The sequence below is a fragment of the Leopardus geoffroyi genome, chromosome B4 (genome assembly GCF_018350155.1).
Source record: "Leopardus geoffroyi isolate Oge1 chromosome B4, O.geoffroyi_Oge1_pat1.0, whole genome shotgun sequence".
NCBI lineage: Eukaryota > Metazoa > Chordata > Mammalia > Carnivora > Felidae > Leopardus > Leopardus geoffroyi.
The window spans coordinates 14,959,767-14,982,770 of NC_059341.1; positions in this window are offsets into that span (position 1 = coordinate 14,959,767).

A 23,004-nucleotide genomic window follows, 5' to 3' on the forward strand; every position below is an offset into this window, starting at 1 on the left:
TAAACCACGTTTTCTGTATCCATTTGTCAGTTGATGGACGTTTAGGCTCTTTCCATAATTTGGCTATTGTTAAAAGTTCTGCTATAAACATTGGGGTACAAGTGCTCCTATGCATCAGCACTCCTGTATCCCTTGGGTAAATTCCTAGCAGTGCTATTACTCAGTCATAGGGTAGATCTATTTTTAATTTTTTGAGGAACCTCCACACTGTTTTCCAGAGCAGCTGCACCAGTTTTCATTCCCACCAACAGTGCAAGAGGATTCCCATTTCTCCACATCCTCGCCAGCATCTATAGTCTCATGATTTGTTCATCTGTAGTCTCGTGATTTGTTCATTTTAGCCACTCTGACCGGCTTAAGTAGTCATTTAATTTTTAACATTAACTGATTATTACAAACTTCTCAGTTTTAAGACAGTTACACCTTAGACTTGTTATATAGATTATGTAGACCCTGCATTTACTTTTTTTTTTTTTTTTTTGGTATTAGCTCAGGTTCCATGATTTTTTAGGGTTAACGATTAATAAAATGAAAAGAGAGGATATTGACTATTGATGGGGAAATAATCTTTCAACGTTTATTTATTTTTGGGACAGAGAGAGACAGAGCATGAACGGGGGAGGGGCAGAGAGAGAGGGAGACACAGAATCGGAAACAGGCTCCAGGCTCTGAGCCATCAGCCCAGAGCCCGACGCGGGGCTCGAACTCACGGACCGCGAGATCGTGACCTGACTGAAGTCGGACGCTTAACCGACTGCGCCACCCAGGCGCCCCGGAAATAATCTTTCAAAGTCCACAGACCTCATGCTAATGTAGATTTTAATGTGAATTAAGTTTTCTTTTATTTACAGTCACTGCTCGGTGCAATGGTTTGTCACCTTCAAGGTGGATGGGAACAAAACAGATGATAAACTCAGGTGGAACTCTTGGCTTCTCAAAAATACAAGTGTGTAACAAAAGGATATGTTCTACTAATTGTCCTAGTTCTGTGATATGATCTGGATATAAAGTCAGAAATTTCATCAATTCTGCTCTTGGAAAGCCCACTTCCCACCATCAACCAATCTATCAATCAATAAGCAAATCAATAAAGTAACATAGGTAAAATTGACAATTCCGAATGGCCAAGCTCAGTTCAAAGACATTTCCTTCTAATCAACTCAGACTACTGCACTGTGTTCATGCACAAAGCATTCAGAACACATGGAAAACATTTATTTTTATTAGCCTTTCATTTGTTTCATTTCTTTTGGCAGTTGTGGTTTTTACGGCATAGACGATATGACTAATTTATGTTTTCCTAATTGGACAGCTAAATATTCATGTATATATTAGTTTTGCACAGTGCCTAGATGATTCCAGAGAACTCTAATAAACTAATTAAATAAACCAACACACAATCCAATTTATGATTCATCCATCATTCATCTGCCACCGATTTCAATATCCACTCACTTCCCTGGTGTGCGTGAGTTAGCAGAATATATAAGGAGAAAAATAAGACTGTAATAACGCCTTGTATTAGATTTCCTGTGCTGGCTGATAATTAATATTAGCAGGTGATACTTGCATTAAAGAAAGAGTTATACAATATCCAATGTGGGGCTCCACACCTTTCATTTCATATTTTGAGGTAGACTAATATTAGGGTTACCAACTTAATGATAATGGTCAGTTTTCTTACCCTCTACCAAGTTAGGGATAGCAGCCTTCAGGGGTCAGTGTGGAAAAGACCCTCTATCTCTTCTGATTTTTTGATCAGAGAGTGAGTCGGAAGAGAGAAGAACAGTGTTTAGCCTCTCGGTCGCGAAAACGTAGATATTTGCCTTCATTAATGCCTCCGTTTAAATAATGCAACTCTTGCAACAGACAACCATTTACTCCTCTTCCCAGAATCTTAGTGAAAAATTCTGAAATATTTTGAAAATCCACCTTGGAAATGGTTTTACTAACAGGTAGATTATATGAACATCAGGGTAAATATGAAATAAATTTATCGGAAAGTTTAATAGGACCGCCCCCATTTTGTGTAATTATTTCTAAAACCCTAGACATAGTGATCTGCTCCAAGGGTTTAAAAATGCTTTAGTTTTACTTTCTAATCAACTGCATTCCAAAGAATTACGCTAAAAACAGTAAAGTGAAAACCCTGGCGATTATTATCTAACACATAATCCCCAAGAATTAGAGAAAATGTAGAATTCCCTACAAAAAAATTATTAGAAATACCAATAGATAAAATTTGCTCGCTCGCCTTTGTTTGGTTTAAATACTTCCTTTTCCCAGAGTTTCTCTAAATTGCCCAACCAAATTGCAAACAAATGCAACAATGTCACAGAGAATGGGCAATCAGTAAGCCTTCCGCAAGTCTACATATTGCCATCTGCTGGTTGGTTTTCTGAGGTTTCCTTGTCCAAGCTTCTGAAGGTCACGTTCAAAACACAAGTCTCCTCAAATAAACTTAATTGTACAAGGTGAGAAATGACCCATTTTATTTTATTAATTTAGATTTCCATATCACAGCTTGAAAACTGGACTTAGCCATGTCATAGACATGTAGTAGCTTTATTACATATAAAGCTTGGTAATCTTGTGTCATTAATTATGGCTCTTAGCTTTGAGTTGCTGTGTATTTGAGTGGCCAGACCAACAGTGAACAGACCAGGGACAGGGGAAGAAAAAAAAAAAAGAACGGTTGGCTAGCACCTGTAGGGGGTGACACCATTTATGAGACACATGTCTTGAGGCATTTCAAAGTATTCATGGCAGGTGTATCATAAACAGATCGTCAGCCTATGCTGGGGTGCTTGGCCACTGTAATTAAAGTTACATTATAAAAAGCTCCTGCTGTTTTCTTCTTCTGAAAAATGCTGACAGAGACTTCCTCCGACAACTATGACAATATCTCTAACACCTCTGCATTTGCTATTCCTGGGGCTGCAAACAACACCATCCACCTTTACGTTAGTTCCAATGCAAATGAGAGAGGGCGGCGAGACACAACCGGCATAAATGTCCATGAGACAGGACAGTGTGCCTTTGGGGCAGAGGGCAGCCTCTTCAGAGAGCAACCGAGGAAGGAAAGGCCATTTGGTTTTTTAAAACTTAAAAGGGAAGGCACTTTCCGAGCTAGGAATAAACTCAAACTAGAATATCACAAGTAAGGATAAAACACAAAGAAGGTAGCTAAAGCTTAGGGATGCGAAGCTTCAGTATGATATCGAAAGAGGTTAGGTAATTTTATTTCATTTTACAGAAATGTTAAAGAATTTAGCAGAGAACTATGTGTCTGGAATTGTTAACTACCTGGAAAAAGAGGAATAATTAAACGACTCTCTTAAGATGTGCTGTCACAGAACTGTAAATGATAAATGCATGTAGTAAAGCTTCAGGACTCTGTATCTAAGCTTAGTAGTTATAAGAACTAAAAATAGTGACAAAAGGTAACAGCTGCCTTTATACATCAGAATACTAGCTTCCCCCATCTAGAAGACAATATTAGATACTTTAAAAAATAGTGCAGATGTGTTACTTATGGGAACATGAAACTAATAGCAAATATTCTAACTAGGAATAGGACAGGAAAGAACACTGAGAATATGCTTCTATAATTCTGTCTTCCCTCCTGTCTTGGCATGGCAGCTTTCCTCTTAGGGAGGCTCTTGACAGACTTACTTTAACTATATGTTCTCAAGATCTTGCCATAAAGAGAATTGTCTTAAATTGTTAAGCATAAGGTACTTCCCATCAGATTAGTTGCTTTAAATAAACAGTGTTTCCTTTGTCATGATGAGCACTGGGAGATATATGCAATTGTTGAATATTGTAGACCTGAAACCAATATGACACCGTATGTTAACTGTTATTAATACAAAAATCTAAAAAGCCAAGAAATATAAAGTTATGAGGAGCAGCAGCACAAACAGAATATTTTCAGTTTAATAATTTAAAATATGCCTCATTCTTCATCCTTCCGTGCGCTTGTGAAATTCCTTCCAGTGATCACTTATTCATTCGTTCCCACCAAAATGTTTCCTGAGCATCTACTCTCGGTGCCAGAGACATATCAAGTACCGGATACAGAAAAAAATGAACAAGTTGGGGCACTCGGGTGGTTCCGTCAGTTAAGTGTATGACTTCAGCTCAGGTCATGATCTCATGATTCATGAGTTCGAGCCCCACATCGGGCTCTCTGCTATCCACACAGATCCTGCTTAAGATCCTCTGAGCACTGCACCACCCCCCCTGCCACCTGTCTTCCACTGGTTCTCCCTCTCTTTCAAAATAAATAATTAAACTTAAAAAATGAACACAATTTCAGTCAGACATAATTTCTCCCCTCATGAAATGTATTCTAGCGGGCAGTCAGATAATGAAGAATTAAACAATTTGATGAATAAATAAGTAGATGTAAAAATGAACAAATTTGCAGAACAAAAGAAATACTGAACAGAGCTAATCTAGGGTAATACAATTTAAAAATGTGTACACACAATCCCACAATAACCAAGCAATATAGCCTTGCAGAAAAACATCAAAGACGCATATATTCACTTGAGTCTAAAGGGGATGGTCTTTGACCCTTAACCTCTGTGCGTGAAATTCCCTTTCTGAAAATTTAAGGAATGTTTGCACATACTTTATAATCAGAGTTCTGTGACAGGAATATTCTATTTCATGACCAAAAAACAAACAAACAAACAAACAACACCACAAAAAAACAGACTTAGCCTCCTGGAAGCTATCTACTTTTACCCTATAGAATTTTGACATTGTCCTACCACTATATGTGGGTCCGTTTGTTGTGACCTAGAGTCCCACTGATCATGCTACTGTCTTGAGGGACTGTGTGTCTTAACTTTGCATGATGAGGGGCAGGCTAAAATTCTAGACATGACTGGAGAGATGATACATAAAAACAAGATAATGTGGGGAGTGGAGGAAGGACAGAACATACCAGTTGCTGGAAAGAAAAATGGAACTTCATATCCCATCAGTATGACTGGGATCGGGTCTACGTAACCACTTCAGAAGAGTGAGCGGCAGAACCCAGTGAAGCTGAACGTGCACATACCCTTTATGATCCACCAATTGTATTTCTAGCAAGGTTTGCAACAGAAAGAGGATGCATTTTCAACGCGTTTCAAAGGCACACATTAGAATTTTCCCAGCAGCGCTGCACGTAGTAACTCACAACTATAAACTGCCCAAGTGGCCATCAACAGCTAAATGGATACATTGTGGTGTAGTCACAAGAGGCATTACTCCACGGCCGTGAAGAAGAACGGATAATGTGGAGGAGCCTCACAGATGGGATAGGGAGCAGAGGAAACCAGCCACGAAAGAGTAAATACCCTGTGAGTCTACTTGCCAGAAGCAGAAAAGCAGGAAATAATAACCAACGGCAAGAGAAGACAAAAAAAGAGGTTCTATCTGGAAGGTGATGGGACTGGAGAAGAGAAAACTGGGTGCTTCCAGGTCACTACTATTTTATTTTACTTTATCTAGGTACTGAGTATAGGGACGTATTTGTTTTATGAACTTTCAACCGTATACATACACTTACACACAGCATATATAAAATCTTGTTTGTTAAACTTCAATTAAATATTTTCATAAAAAAAAAAAAAAACCAAGACGGTGCCTGGGTGACTCAGTCGATTAACCCTTCAACTCTAGATTTCCGCTCAGGTCAGGATCTCACGGTTCATGAGTTCAAGCCCCGCATAGGGCTCCACCCTGATTATGGAGCCTGCTTGGGATTCTATCTCTCTTCTCTTCTCTTCTCTTCTCTTCTCTTCTCTTCTCTTCTCTTCTCTTCTCTTCTCTCTCTCTCTCTCTCTCTCTCTCTCTCTGCCCCTCCTCAGCTCTCTCTCCCTGCCCCCAAAGCAAATAAATAAACTTTAAACAAAACAAAACCAAGAAATACTGATGCTTCAGAATGCCTTAATGTCCCTGTCTATCCTCAGAATTAATACCTGTCCAGCCAGCCTCAGTGCCACAGTCACTGGATTCTTTTCCCTGCATTCCCAGCCCTCTATGAAAAGCAGCCAGTTCTGGAATCATTGGTAAGTTGTTCTTTGCCGTTGCCCTTCCTTTACCCTTACCATACTTCATCCATTCACTTTAAAGTCAAACTGTGATAACGATTTGTGACTAAAGATCCATTATTTTAATTGACAAGTTTCCATAGCAGATTGCAGTGTGTTACTATTTCTGAGACTCGATGGGGAGACAGGAGTGCTGTAGGGGCTCTATTAATAGTAGTTTTAGAAATAGCAGGTGAGCAACTCTACTTCTCCTGGGGAATAAATAGTAACTTATGGATGCAACAGCTTTTGGGAATTGGGGGCCATGGTGAGGCGCCATGCCAGAAGAAATGGAATAAACCAGTGCCTTAAAAGAGTCCGCAAGGTTGCTTAAAATGGAAAACCTTTTCTCCTCTCTGATTTCCTATGATTTTTTTCCCCATCAATTTTCCTTCTCTCAGACTTAATTTCGAAAGGTACTTCATGCCCTCTCTCCACAGTCCGGTATGACACTCGAGAGGAACAGTCCTTCTGTTTGGTAATATTCACTTTAGGAGAGGGACTAGCAGTAATCTTTTTATCCTAACAGTTCATACTTTGAACTACAATTTCACTTCTACTTACAAAGATTTCTTTAAGTAGTCTTGTTAAGTTATGAATGGAGAAAATGCCATTTCAGGCTATTTTTCAAGCCATGGGTGTCCAACCCCCATCATTCCCTCTGCCTTCTCCATCCGTTTTCCTGTTTTCTGAAAAATCATTAGAATGGAATGATTGAACTCCAGTCTCACTTCAGCTGGCATCCTGTGAAGTTCTTCCCTATGAGGCTAAACATCTGCCCAGGTATTTCCATATTCTGTTCTGCCTCTGATATTATAGGGTATAATATCAATGTCCCACTAAACTTCTCATTAATGAAACAGCACTTGACAGATGGGACTGCAGTCAGCAGTCTCAGGGTTCCCATGTATTAGCTTTCCTGCTCTTTTGGGGGATAAAAAGTGACCAAATTGGGACAGTTCGAATTAAGACTCATACCTGAGCATGCCTCTTAATTCTAGAGGTTATTAAAGGTAGTGTTATTGAGGACAGCCTAATATATGAAAAAAATATGTTCCCAGGTGAGTACTCATACAACCTGTATCAATTTAAGTTTATCTTTTGGGACTAGGATTTGGGTCCACTTGTGTCAACACGACTTAACGGTTTATTCCAGGGAAATAAAACCTTAAATTGATATAGTACTTTACTGTTTGCTTTAAGAAATTCTTGTAAACCAGTTTTTTAGGCTAACAGTTTATTTCTGTGGGCAAATAGCTTTCTTACTGGGACAAGGGATTGCAAACTGGAACAAACAAATCACTGCTCAGTAAACAGTTAACTAATCAAGTCTTAATTGCAAGACCCTTATCTTACTGCATCCACAAATCCTATTCATGTCACAAACCTGTCCAACACCATTTTTCCCCTACCTTGAAAGACTTACCTTAATCCACTTGAGCTCAAACTTGAATCTTCTCCTGACTTCCTACTTCTAGTGTGCTAAGACATTGCCATCCATCCATCTGTCCATCTGTCTGTCCATCCATCCACCCACCCACATATCTATCTATCTAGGTACTATTCTTTCTTACTACAGCAAATCTGACAAAATTAGTCTTGCTTAATCATTAAGTTTTTTTTCCAGTGGTCTCTTTGGAGAGTACAGTCAACAAGCAATAGAAAGGAATGTTACTACATTATTATTAACCCTGGGTTATGGCTATTGATAATAAAAATAATCATTGTATTTTAGCCACAGTGAAGGCATGCTACATGAATTTGTAAGTCTTCACCTTATTAGTTATAAATATTTTAGATGTTAAAAGTTGCTAAATATAAAAGCATCACCCAAAATTTTAAACTTTTTTTTTTAATGTTTGTTTATTTTTGAGAGACAGAGCATGAATGGGGGAGGAGAAGAGAGAGAGATAGACACAGAATCTGAAGCACAGAGCTGTCAGCACAGAGCCCGACATGGGGCTCCAACCCATGAACCGAACCATAAGATCATTACCTGAGCCAAAGTCAGATGCTTAACTGAGTGAGCCACCCAGGCACTCCATCACCCAACTTTTTAAAGTGTTTGACTAAATTTAAAAAAAGGAGGAACTGTTTGATTCTACAGAAAGCATCTTAAGTCAAAAGATTTGTGATTAAGTCAAAATATTAGCATGATTAATCAAAGGATAATTGTTAATTCATTCAATTTCTTTTTATCATGAAATTAGATTACAAAGTTTTTTTTTTCAAATTAAGTCTCTCAATTAAAAAAAACAAACCTCAACTGCACATTTATTCTTAAAATCCCACTCAGAATTGAAATAAAACACAACCCAATGTATTTGTCAGGTAATATGTACTGATAACTTATTTTAACCTCCAAGAAGTGAAAGAAAGGAAAGAAAAAGAAAGGATGAAAAAAAGATTGATTTTAATAAAGTACATTCCTTCTGAAAGTAATGAGACCTCAATTATGCAATTGTGTGTTTCTTCAGAAAACCCCAGGCTCAACTTGGGACAAAATTTAAAGATGGTCTCCTGTCCTTATTCATGTCTACATATCACCCAAGGAGAGGATCCTCAACTCCAATCTAACGTAGGTATCTATTTGCTCCTATATGTATGTGATGTTACTTGAGCACAAGAAGAGTTTTGAATATTTAATAGAATTATGACTAAAAAAGCGTATCTTCAAACATTAGTTCACTGAACAATTATTTTGAGTGGTCTTACTCCTTATCTAGCATGCCACGGCAGATTATTCTTGGGAAGGGTTATTCTAAATACTTATTCTGCATTTCTCCACAAACAAGCTGATGGCTTGTTCACACAGATATTTGAATGGTACACCTGACGTTTTACTACTTAAGGCTCAGGAGAAATGTTGAAGTAATTTCTATATCACAATGTCAAGTGTACCAAGAAATAAGTCCCCATAAAATCTTCTTTTGAAATGATTAAACTAAATCTTTAGGCTCTCAAAGTCCTTCATGGTGATACGATGAAACCTACAACTGTATGTTAAAGAGCTAAAAGAATTTAGATTCAATCAGTAAGGAAATCTATGAAAAACATCAGAATTAAAATTATAATATATATAGGAAGATTATTATATATATAGGAATATTTAGTCATCAAAAATGAACACATCTTACCACTTGCAACAAGGATGGGCCTTGAAGTCATTATGCTAACTGAAATAAGTCTGAAAGAAAAAGACAAATGCTGTATGATCTTACTTATATGTGAAATAAAAACAAAACACCAAACTCATAGAAAAAGAGATCAGACTTGTGTTACCAAAAGGAGGGGTGAGAGCAGGGCTAAAATTTGAGGAAGGTGGTCAAAAGATATAAACTTCCACTCATATGATAAATAAGTACTAGGGATATAATATACAATATGATGAGTGTAGCTAACAAGGCTGTATGTTATGCAGGGAATTTGTTAAGAAAGTAAATACTGAGAGCTCTTATCACATGGACAAATATTTTTCCTTTATTCTTCTTTTTCTTTTATTGTATCTATATGAGATGATGGATGTTTGCATTTCCCTAATGATTAGTGATGGTCAGTATCTTTTTATGTACTTGTTGACTTTTCATGCATCTTCTTTAGAGAAGTGTCTACTTGGTCACTTTTAAAATTGGGTTGTTGTTATGTTTTGTTTTGGTTTGTTTTTTTGTTATTGAGTTGTAGGAGTTCTTCATATGTTTTGAGCATTACCCTCTTATCAAGTGTATAGTTTGCAAATTTGTTTTCCAATTCTGTAGGTTGGCTTTTCATTTTGTTGATGGTTTCTTTTGCTGTGCAGAACCTTTTTAGTTTGATACAGTTTTCTATTTTGCTGCTTGTGATTTAGTTATCATATTCAAAAAACCATGACCAAGCCCCATGTCAAGAAGCTTTGTTCCCAAGTTTTCTTACAGTTAAGTACTTTATCTATTTCAAGTTAATTTTTGTGAATGGTGTAAGATATGAGTCCAATTTTATTAGTTTACATGTGAATATCTAATTATCCCAGCACCATTTGTTGAATAGACTATCTTTGCTCCATAGAATATTCTTGGCTCCCTTGTCAAATATGAGTTAACCATACATACTTGGGCTTATTTTTGGGTTCTTGATTCTGTTCCATTGATCTATGTGTCTGTTTTTATACCAGTATCACAATGTTTTGATGACTAGATTTACCTTATGGCTTGAAGACAGGATGTGTGGTGCCTTCTGCTTTGTTATTTTTTTTTTTCCTCAATATTTTCTTGTCTATTTGGGGTCTTTGGAAGTTCCATATAAATTTTAGGACTGTTTTTCCTTCCTGTGAAAAGTGCCACTGGAATCTCGATAGAGATTGCACTGAATCTATATGTGGCTTTTGGTAGTATTGACATTTTAACAATGTTACTTCTTCCAGTCCGTGAACATTGGATAACTTTCCATTTATCTGTGTTTTCAATTTCTTTCATCAATGCCTTATAATTTTCACCATTGTAGATATCTTTCATCTTTTTAATTTATTCATATTCTACTGTTTTTGATGCTACTACAAATTGGATCAAATTCTTTTTCAGAAATTTGCTTGTTAGTGTATAGAAACACTACTGGCTTTGTATGTTAACTTTTATTCTTCAACTTTCCCAAATTCATTGCCAGATTACTTTTTTTTTTTTTTCAAATCAAATTGCTGACTGACTTAGGCAAATAATTCACTCAGCTCCTTGCTTTGCTTGAAATATAAAGTTGCACTTTTGGGGGGGGATTATTTGCCTTTATTTTTTTATTTTTTTAATTAATTTATTTTTTAATTTTATTTTTTATTTTTTAAAATTTACATCCAAATTAGTTAGCATATAGTGAAACAATAATTTCAGGAGTAGATTCCTTAGAGCCCCTTACCCATTTAGCCCATCCCCCCTCCCACAACCCCTCCAGTAACCCTCAGTTTGTTCTCCATATTTATGAGTCTCTTCTGTTTTGTCCCCCTCCCTGTTTTTATATTATTTTTATTTCCCTTCCCTTATGTTCATCTGTTTTGTCTCTTAAAGTCCTCATAGGAGTTAAGTCATATGATTTTTGTCTTTCTCTGACTGACTAATTTCACTTAGCATAATACCCTCCAGTTCCATCCACGTAGTTGCAAATGGCAAGATTTCATTCTTTTTGATTGCCGAGTAATACTCCATTGTATATATATACCACATCTTCTTTATCCATTCATCCATCGATGGACATTTAGGCTCTTTCCATACTTCGGCTATTGTTGATAGTGCTGCTATAAACATGGGGGTGCATGCATCCCTTCGAAACAGCACACCTGTATCCCTTGAATAAATGCCTAGTAGTGCAATTGCTAGGTCACAGAGGTTTTTAGTTTTTTGAGGAGCCTCCATACTGTTTTTCAGAGTGGCTGCACCAGCTTGCATTGCCACCAACAATGCAAAAGAGATCCTCTTTCTCCGCATTCTCTCCAACATCTATTGTTGCCTGAGTTGTTAATGTTAGCCATTCTGACAGGTGTAAAATGGTATCTCATTGTGGTTTTGATTTGTATTTCCCTGATGACGAGTGATGTTGAGGACTTTTTCATGTGTCGATTGGCCATCTGGATATCTTCTTTGGAGAAGTGTCTATTCATGTCTTTTGCCCATTTCTTCACTGGATTATTTGTTTTTTGGGTGTTAAGTTTGATAAGTTCTTTATAGATTTTGGATACTAACCCTTTATCTGATAGGTCATTTGCAAATATCTTCTCCCATTCTATCGGTTTAATTTTGCTGATTGTTTCCTTGGCTGTGCAGAAGATTTTTATTTAGATGAGGTCCCAGTAGTTCATTTTTGCTTTTGTTTCCCTTGCCTCCAGAGACGTGTTGAGTAAGAAGTTGCTGCGGCCAAGATCAAAGAGGTTTTTGCCTGCTTTCTCCTGGAGGGTTTTGATGGCTTCCTGTCTTACATTGAGGTCTTTCATCCATTTTGAGTGTGTGTGTGTGTGTGTGTGTGTGTGTGTGTGTGTGTGTATGGTGTAAGAAAGTGGTCCAGGTTCATTCTTCTGCATGTCGCTGTCCAGTTTTCCCAGCACCACTTGCTGAAGGGACTGTCTTTATTCCATTGGATATTCTTTCCTGCTTTGTCAAAGATTAGTTGGCCATATGTTTGTGGGTCCATTTCTGGGTTCTCTATTCTGTTCCATTGATCTGAGTGTCTGTTCTTGGGCCAGTACCTTACTTTCTTGATGATTACAGCTTTGCAGTATAGCTTGAAGTCTGGGATTGTGATGCCTCCTGCTTTGGCTTTCTTTTTCAAGATTGCTTTGAATATTCGGGGGTCTTTTCTGGTTCCATACAAATTTTAGGATTATTTGTTCTAGCTCTGTGAAGAATACTGGTGTTACTTTGATAGGGATTGCATTGAATATGTAGATTGTTTTGGGTAGTATCGACATTTTAACAATATTTGTTCTTCCTATCCAGGAGCATGGAATCTTTTTCCATTTTTTTGTGTCTTCTTCAATTTCTTTCATAAGTTTTCCATAGTTTTCAGTGTATAGATTTTTCACCTCTTTGGTTGGATTTATTCTTAGGCATTTTATGGTTTTTTGTGCAACTGTAAATGGGATCAATTCCTTGATTTCTCTTTCTGTCACTTCACTGTTGGTGTATAGGAATGCAACCGATTTCTGTACATTAATTTTATATCCTGCAACTTTGTTGAATTTATGAATCAGTTCTGGCAGTTTTTTGGTGGAATCTTTTGGGTTTTCCATATACAGTATCCTGCCTTCTGTGAAGAGTGAAAGTCTGACCTCCTCCTGGCCGACTTGGATGCCTTTTATTTCTTTGTGTTTTCTGATTGCAGAGGCTAAGACTTCCAATACTATCTTGAATAACAGTGGTGAGAGAAGACATCCCTGTCTTGTTCCTGACCTTAGGGGGAAAGCTCTCAGTTTTTCCCCATTGAGGATGATATTAGCATTGGGTCATTCATATATGGCTTTTATGATCTCGAGGTATGATCCTTGTATCCCTACTTTCTTGAGGGTTTTTATCAAGAAAGCATGCTGTATTTTGTGAGATGCTTTCTCTGCATCTGTTGAGAGGATCATATGGTTCTTGTCCTTTCTTTTATTGATGTGATGAATCACGTTAATTGTTCTGCGGATATTGAACCAGCCCTGCATCCCAGGTATAAATCCCACTTGGTCGTGGTAAATAATTTTTTTAATGTATTGTTGGATCTGGTTGGCTAATATCTTGTTGAGGATTTTTGCATCCATGTTCATCAGGGAAATTGGTCTATAGTTCTCCTTTTTAGTGGGGTCTCTGTCTGGTTTGGGAATCAAGGTAATGCTGGCTTCATAGAAAGAGTTTGGAAGTTTTCCTTCCATTTCTAGTTTTTGGAACAGTTTCAAGAGAATAGGTATTAAGTCTTCCTTAATGTTTGGTAGAATTCCCCTGGAAAGCCATCTGGCCCTGGACTTTTGTTTTTCAGCAGATTTTTGATTACTAATTTGATTTCCTTACTGGTTATGGGTCTGTTCAAATTTTCTATTTCTTCCTGTTTCAGTTTTGGTAGTGTATTTTTTTCTAGGAATTTGTCCAATTCTTCCAGATTACCCATTTTATTGGCATATAATTGCTCATAATATTCTCTTATTATTGTTTTTATTTCTGTTGTCTTGGTTGTGATCTCTCCTCTTTCATTCTTGATTTTATTTATTTGGGTCCTTTCCTTTTTCTTCTTGATCGAACTGGCTAGTGGTTTATCAATTTTGTTAATTCTTTCAAAGAACCAGCTTCTGGTTTTATTGATCTGTTCTACTGTTTTTTTTTTTTTTCTTTTTTTGGTTTTGATAGCATTAATTTCTGCTCTAATCTTTATTATTTCCTGTCTTCTGCTGGTTTTGGGTTTTATTTGCTGTTCTTTTTCCAGTTCCTTAAGGCGTAAGGTTAGGTTGTGTATCTGAGATCTTTCTTCCTTCTTTAGGAAGGCCTGGATTGCTATATACTTTCCTCTTAGGACTGCCTTTGCTGCATCCCAGAGGTTTTGGGTTGTGGTATTATCATTTTCATTGACTTCCATATACTTTTTAATTTGCTCTTTAACTGCTTGGTTAGCCCATTCATTCCTTAGTAGGATGTTCTTCAGTCTCCAAGTATTTGTTACCTTTCCCAATTTTTTCTTGTGGTTGATTTCGAGTTTCATAGTGTTGTGGTCTGAAAATATGCACGGTATGATCTCGATCTTTTTGTACTTACTTAGGGCTGATTTGTGTCCCAGTATATGGTCTATTCTGGAGAACGTTCCATGTGCACTGGAGAAGAATGTATATTCTGCTGCTTTAGCATAAAATGTTCTGAATATATCTGTTGAGTCCATCTGGTCCAGTGTGTCATTCAAAGCCATTGTTTCCTTGTTGATTTTTTGATTAGATGATCTGTCCATTGTTGTGAGTGGGGTGTTGAAGTCTCCTACTATTATGGTATTACTATAGATGAGTTTCTTTATGTTTGTGATTAATTAATTTATATATTTGGGTGCTTCCACATTTGGTGCATAAATGTTTACAATTGTTAGGTCTTCTTGGTCTATGATTATGATTATGATATAATGCCCTTCTGCATCTCTTGATACAGTCTTTAAAGTCTAAATTGTCTGATACACATATGGCTACTCCAGCTTTCTTTTGTTGACCATTAGCATGATGGATGGTTCTCCATTCCCTTATTTTCAATCTGTAGGTGTCTTTAGGTCTAAGATGGGTCTCTTGTAAACAGCATATAGATGGATCTTGTTTTCTTATCCATTCTGCACTTTAATGGAATCTACATGTTGAAAATATCTTCAAACTCAAATATTCTTGATACGTAAGTTGCTTCTATAACTGCTATTTTAGTATTTACAAACTTATTTTTTAATTCCACTATAGTTAATGCAAAGTGTTATACTAACTGATTTTTAATGAAAGAATACCAACTTTAAGAAATGAGATGATAATAAGTATCTACCCAAGGGCTCTAAAATTTTCTCATATGTATAACCCCTTCATTGTCCTTAAAAGTACACACAAATAGGAAACGTCCTTTGAATTATTTGCTTTTTCACACTAACCCTATCCTTCTTAGAACATACTAGTGTTTTAATATTTTTATACACTTTCAGCTTACGATGGTCGGCATATACATTTTAGTACTTTTCCTAATAATGGTGAGGATTCACAGCTATATTGAATGATAAGATGATGGATTTGGTGAGTGATATTCAAAAGGATAGACATTAGGTAGTCAAGGATCACTTTGCCAATGTTAGTATCATGAGCCTATGTATAAGATTCAAACATGTCCCTTTGTAGAAATGAAGACAGTGTGTTTGTTTGTTCAGGCTTCTTTTTTTTTATGGGGGAAAACTATTATATAAAATAGTTTATTTCTTACTACTTTCCTCCATTTTGAAATCTCTGAGATACAGACTACTTTTCCTCTGCTGGACAAGTAAAATATACTGCTTACAAGAACACAGATTAAACACAGACTATGATCCTTAGGTGTTGTCTCTCTCATCCTATTTCTAGGTCTCATATTTTCTCTTCTCTCAATTCATACAATTAATCAAGAAAACAATGTAAAACAGAATACCCAGTAGGTGTGTGCAATTGACCTTATAACCTGCTTTCTATTAAATTATAATTTTAGATCAATATCCTTATCTTTCTATATACTATCCATAGGTGCTATCAGTCAAGACACTTTGGGGCTAATCAAACAAGTCTCCATATCCAGTGTAGAGCCACGTTTCTCTCTTTAAAATTCTGTCTGTCTTGGTTTTACAACATCCTGTATTTTCACTGCTTTGAAAATCCTTTATTTTTCTAATTTGAAAGGTAATAAATGCTCATTTTGGAAACATAACATTTTTTAAACTTGAAAGGATCATTAATTATCCAATCACTCTAAGATGGCCACTATTAATGATGTATAGTCCTCAAGACTTCATTTCTACCCACATGTACAAACTGAGATCACAGATTTTCATCTGAGCATCAACAATTCTTAACACTTTGCCAAAATTGTTTCATCTGTTACTCCACTTGGTTGGAGGGTGGAGGAAGAAGTCAGAACTAGAGTCTTTGGAAACGAATCCTGGACATCTTTTCAATTTATCCATAAATATTTACAAACACAGCTCTAAAGTTAAGGGATTTTTAAAACCTAAATACAATCCTATGGACCCTGTGACAAAATTAATACATAATCAACACATTATAATCCCTTAGCATCAACTAAAATGCAGTCCATTGATCAATGTAGCCTGCACTCTCAGAAAGGTCTTTTATTCAAATTAGGATCTAAACAAGTGAAAGCAATCTATTCAACAAGCATTCCCTCCCCCCACCCCCACCCCAAAAACCACACAGGTGTCTGCTCTTGGCCCTAACTCTGTTTTTCTAGGTCATAGTACCCTACATTCTCAGAAAATAGACCTCAACCACAAAACACATTCTTCTCTAATCTGACCACAACCCACACCCCAGATGAGCCCCTGACAAAAGCCCTTCAAGAAACCTGCTCTACCTGGCAAGAGTTGAGCCTTCCCACACCGCTTGCCCTATCAGCACAGCTGCAACCCTCTCACATCCTGCAAAATCCCTTAGAAGGCCCAGCCTGTCAGAAACTCAGCTGACATTTCTCTACACGTCTGGCCCCTCTCCTCCCTTGAAGATGAATATAGTCTGTCCTGCTTGTTGCTCCACTCTGTGCAATTCTTTGCCACCTGCATCACCAGCCACCCGAAAAAGGTACACAAGTTCCATTTTGTTGATGTGTCTCTCAAGGTTCTTTAGTATGTATGTAACAATGCTTCCTTCTTTATTTTTCTCCCTGACATTTATTGGTTGAAAAAATGAGTTATTTGTTCTGTGGAATTTTTCGAATGGTGTATTTTGGCAATCGCGTCTTCATGGTGCTGTAACTTGATTTTGTATCCCCTGTACTTCCTATAAAGTGGTAATTGGATCTAAAACAGGATTTCCATCCCCCCCAAATTTCTTCAATGATGAAAATATTATCTGTGCTTGTGTATGCTATCTGAAATGTTAGCCACAAGCTACATGTAGCTATTAAGTACTTCAAATGTGGCCAGGATGACTATAGAATAAACTCTATATTTATTTAACTTAAATTTAATATTAAATAGACATATATGTCTAGTAATTTACATATTGGATGGTAGAGAAAGGGCTCGATTAGATTCCAGAGATTCTACATATTCATATATATGATATACATCTGTATATTGCATATAATATAAACATCTTTAATAATACCTTAGAAATAGTATTGTGTTCTTCTAACACATGACCTCAGGACTCCCACTATAAGGATGGTAAGACTGATCAGTGGGGTAAGGCATTGTTAACCTGATCCCTCCACTTGCAACTTTTCAGCCACAGTTCCTGCCTCCTTAAATCGTTGTTACCTAGATCCATTATTTCATGAGGGGTGAAAAAGATAGTGATTTTCTAACTTCGTCCTATCTGAATTTATTCATTGTAGTTCTTCTATGAAGGAGGACATTCCCTAGGTAATTCCTTGGTTATCATGAAATATAATTTTATATGATATGTAGAAAAAATCCTTGGTTATCCTCTTACCATTTTTTATAATTATGACCTAATGGTTTATTTTTGTTGTGTTTTATTCCATTTCTATGATTAATCTTTTGGCTAGTCAGATTGTTTCCTCCTAGATAGGAGTTCCTTCTATTGTTTGCCATGTCCTTTTTAGAATACATTTTTTACTGTAATGACATACATATATGTATTATATACATACTGTATATATACAGTAATACATGTATATGTATATATAATATAAAACTTAGCATTTAACCATTTTTAAATGTACAATCCGGTGGCTCTAAGTGCATTCACAGGGTTGTGAAATCATTACTGCTATCCATTTCCAGAACATTTTCATCATTCCAAACAGAAATTTGTACCCATTAAATGGTAATTCACCATTGCCCCCTCCCTCAACCTTTAATAAATCTTTTTGTGTCCTACTTACTGCAATTAATATAAAACTTTCATGGTTCATTTACGTTTTAGTATTCATCCCACTTTTATTCATTTTTGAGACTGAATAACATTCTACTATATTTATATGCAACTTTTTCATTATTATTTGCTCATCTATTGATAGACACATGGGTCCTTTCCACATCTGGTCTACTGTGAATAATGCCTTTATAAACACGAGTACACATCATTTGTTTTAATCCTTTTCAGTCCTTCTGAGATACACCCAAGAGTTGAGTTGCTGGATCATGTGACAATTATGTCTAACTTTTGGAGAACCACGAAACTGTCTTCCACAATAGCTGCACCATTTTACATTCCCAGCAGCGATGCACTAGGGTTTTCCAGTTACTTCAAATCCTTGCCAACAAGTTATTTTTCTTTTTTTAAAAAGTCAACCAAATACTTGTGAACTGGTATCGTATTGTGGTTTTGATTTTCCTTTCCCTAATAACTAATTATTTTGAGCATCTTATGGACGTATTGGTACACCTTCTTTGGAAAAATCTCTGTTCAATCTCTTGTCCAGTTTTTAAGTAAGCTGGTTTTGTTGTTGAGTTTGAGGAGTTCCCTTATCAATTCTGGATATTAATCTCTTACCAGATTTGTGATTTACAAATGATTTTTCCCATTCTATGGTTGTCTCTTTTCCTGTTGATACTGTTGATTTTATGCACAAAAGTTTTTAACTTTTATCAAGTCCTATTTGTCTATTTTTTGTTATTGCCTGTGACTTTGGTGTCATACTTATGAAACCACTGCCAAATCAATGTTGTGAAGTTTTTTCCTTATGTTTTCTTCTTTGAAATTTATGGCTTTAGTTCTTCCACTTAAGCGTTTGATCCATTTTTGAGCTAATTTTTGTGTATATTGTTAGGTAAGGGCTCAAAGTCATTCTTTTACATGTAGACATCTAGTCTTTCAAGCATCATTTGTTGAAAAGACTGTTCTTTCCCCCATTAAATGAATTTAGCATTCTCTTTGAAAACTATTTGACCATCCAGGAATGGTTTATTTCTGGGCTCTCTAGTCTATTCCATTGGTCTATATGCCAGTACCCCACTGTCTTGGTTACAACAGCTTTGCAGTAAATTTTGAGATCAAGGAGTGTTAGTTAACTAACTTTTTTCTTTTTCAAGATTGTTTTGACTTTTCAGGGTCCCTTGATTCCATAGAAAATTTAAGATAGTGGGGCACCTGGATGGCCCAGTCAGTTGAGCATTTGACTTTGGCTCAGGTCGCCATCTCGTGGTTTGTGAGTTCAAGCCCCGTATCAGGCTCACTGCTGTCAACGCAGAGCCTGCTTCAGATCCTTTGTCCCTCTCTCTCTGCCCCTCCCCTCCTTGCTCTTTCCCCAAAAATAAATAAATATTTAATAAAAAGAAAATTTACAGTGGATTTTTCAATTTTTAAAATTAGACTTTTTTATATGTGTGGAATTTATTTCTGGAATCCCAACATTGTTAGTTTTTTTTTTTTTTTTTAATTTTTTTTTTTTCAACGTTTATTTATTTTTGGGACAGAGAGAGACAGAGCATGAACGGGGGAGGGGCAGAGAGAGAGGGAGACACAGAATCGGAAACAGGCTCCAGGCTCTGAGCCATCAGCCCAGAGCCTGACGCGGGGCTCGAACTCCCGGACCGTGAGATCGTGACCTGGCTGAAGTCGGACGCTTAACCGACTGCGCCACCCAGGCACCCCTGTTAGGAGTTTTAATAGGGATTACACTGGATCTCTAAAGTTACTTTAGGTAGTATGAACATCTTAAAAATATTTTCTAATTCATAAAAATGGGATATCTTTCCATTTATTTATGCTTTCTCTTAATTGCATCTGATTTTTATGTTGATTTTTAATCCTACTACTTTGCTGAGTTTGCTCATTAACTTGCTTTTGGGCGGGGGGGTGAAATCCTTAGTGTTTTCTACATAGAAGATCATGTCATCTTGTGAGAGGAGACAATTTACCTCTTTCTTTCCAATTTTTTTTCCTAGCTGTTCTGGTTGGAACTTCTAATACTATGTTGAATAGAGGTGCTAAAAGCAGACGTCCTTGTCTAGTTCCTGACCTAAGTGGAAAATCTTTTTCCATCATCTTTCACTATTGAGTATGATGGTAGCTGTGAGTTTTTCATCGATGGCTTTTATCTTGTTGAAGAATTTGTTTTTTATTCCCAGTTTATCCAGTGCTGCTGTCATGAAGGAATATAACATCTTTGAAATACTTTTTCTGCTTCAACTGATATGATCAGGTGGGTTTTTTTTTCTTCCCTTTATTCTGTTAATGTGGTATATTACATTGATTGATTTCCATACATTGAATGTCCTTGCTTTCCAGGAATAAATTCCATTTGGTCTCAGTGTATAATCCTTTAACATACTGCTAAATTTAGTTTGCTAGTATTTTGCTGAGTATTTCTCTATCAGTGTTCACAAGGGATATTGGTCTCATATTGTATTTAAGTTTTTTGTGTCAATATTAATAAGTAAAACTGATGTGTAAAGTTTGTTTTATGCCATCTTTGTCAGGTTTCACTATTTTAGCATCAGAGAAAGACTCTGGAATTTTTCCTTATTTTCCTAAAAAGCAATAACTTAATATATATGTAAATAATGTATTCTTTGTTAGAACCATCAACTATCTTTAAACTATCTTTAGGTCTATATCCATTATCTTTCATCCATATGTTTAGAAATTGTTAGTTTCCCATTTTCTCTTGCATTCTCAGAGTTTTAAAATTTATCCTCCATATCATTTATTTATGGATTAATTCTTTACAGTTTCTATTTTTACATCCTCTATATTCTTTTATATTTATCTTTCCTTTGCCCCCATGTTCTTTTCTTACCTCTTTATTTTCCTTTTTATTTCTGTCTGCTTTTGAGCAAACTTCATTGGTTATCTCATTCTAAACCATTATCATCTTAATTTTAACTAATTATATTATAAATTTCAAGTTTCCTTAAATTTTAGCGAGAACACAAAGCAGAATTACTTCTGAAATTACTTATTTTCTTGTGGTTAATCTTTTCTCAATTTGTAATCATCCCATGCATCGCTTTTTTGTTGTCTTGTTTTTTAATGTTGCACAATGTTTTTATAAACTTTATGATCACTTAGAGCTTGGACAATAAGTCTTTCCAGGTAGAGGATTTTTCATAAACAGGCTTAGTTTGTTTCATAAACAGGCTTAGCTTGTTCCCTTACACTACCTACAAATATTTTAATCTGGAAAGGGTTTTGTGTGTTGTTTTAAATGATAAAGTGTCATTATCAGTTTAGCAAATCAATGTTTTGAGGAGAGTAGATAGAAAACTTGAGTTCATGGATATCTTTGCAGTAAAACATTATTTAAGAAATGTAAAGGCAAAGAACTCACAAGTGACTGAACAGTTTAAACAGAAACCACAACCTCCAATAAACATACTGTTGAAACACAACCTACTTCTTCCTACCTCACCTCGTGTTTTTTTTTAAATATTTGTTTTTGAGAGAGAGAGAGTGTGTGAGCAGGAGAGGGGCCGGGGGGGTGGTGCGTGGGAACAGAGGATCCCAAGCAAGCTCTGCATAGAGAGTGCAGAGCCCCATGTGGGGCTGGAACTCACACATCATGAGATCATGACCTGGGCTGAAGTCAGAGGCTCCTACAATCCTACAATCCTAGTCCTACAATCAACCCTTTCTCCAGGGAGATCTGCCTCCTTTTATTGGAGAATGGTATTAGAAAACGAGTTCTGGATACAAGGTGTGCTCATTGTTATTGGGCCCTCAGATTATTGAGCAAGAAATATGTATGCATAAATTCTAACGTGTATATGTATTTGTCTATAAATAGGTCTACATGCAACAACTTGTATTTATATTAAGGTAAACATGACTTCATACTGATGTCTCTAAATCTCATCAGCACATGGATCATTTTAGCTACCTCCCCTTGGTTATCTGTAAATTCCCACTTCTGAGGTGTCTTTTTAACCCATCACCCACCCCATGAAGGAGTCGTGCCTGATCTGCCCTGATGTTGCTGTCATGTGTCTAAGTGAAATCATGATGACTTTCTACTTGGTGTAGTCACTGCTTAACTCCTGATCCCTTGGTACAGCTGCTTTCAATGGAAACTGACTGTTAGTGTTAACCATGTAATATGTTGCCAGCCTCTCCAGGAGCCCTGCCTTGTCTCCAGGCCAAAAAGAATGCTGACAGTAATATTCCGTTAAGAAGTACTCTATTGATTTCTGTGATGCTCTTCTAATTTCTCAGGAGATATTGTCTCTTGGTGTCTTATCTGTGGTCCAACCTTAATTTCAAGGTTTATCCCCAGTGATTATGTTGTTACCATAATGGAAGTCTACATATATCACATGTGATTAGGCTTAAAGCAGAATCGGGGTTTTTGTTTTAATTTTTTTAATGTTTTTATTTATTTTTGAGATAGAGAGAGACAGAGCACGAGCAGGGGAGGGGCAGAGAGAGAGGGAGACACAGAATCCAAAGCAGGCTCCAGGCTCCAGCCCCAAGCTGTCAGTACAGAGCCCGATGCGGGGCTTGAGCTCATGGACCGTGAGATCATGACCCGAGCTGAAGTCGGACGCTTAACCAACTGAGCCACCCAGGCACCTCTGTTTGGTTTTTGTTTTTGTCTATAAGCATCCTGATGCATGTCCCCCCTGGGATGGGTAACATTAAGGGATTGGAATATAGGCAGAATCCCCTCTGCAATGAACCAGCTTGTTATTATCCTAAGTGAAAGGCAAATGTGTGCTGGTGAAATATTAGTTCTTTGACTCTGGAGGTGGGATAAGAAGGTTGGAGACATTCCCAGGTTTATTCTGGGAAGCTACATTCAAATTTCAATTCAATTCC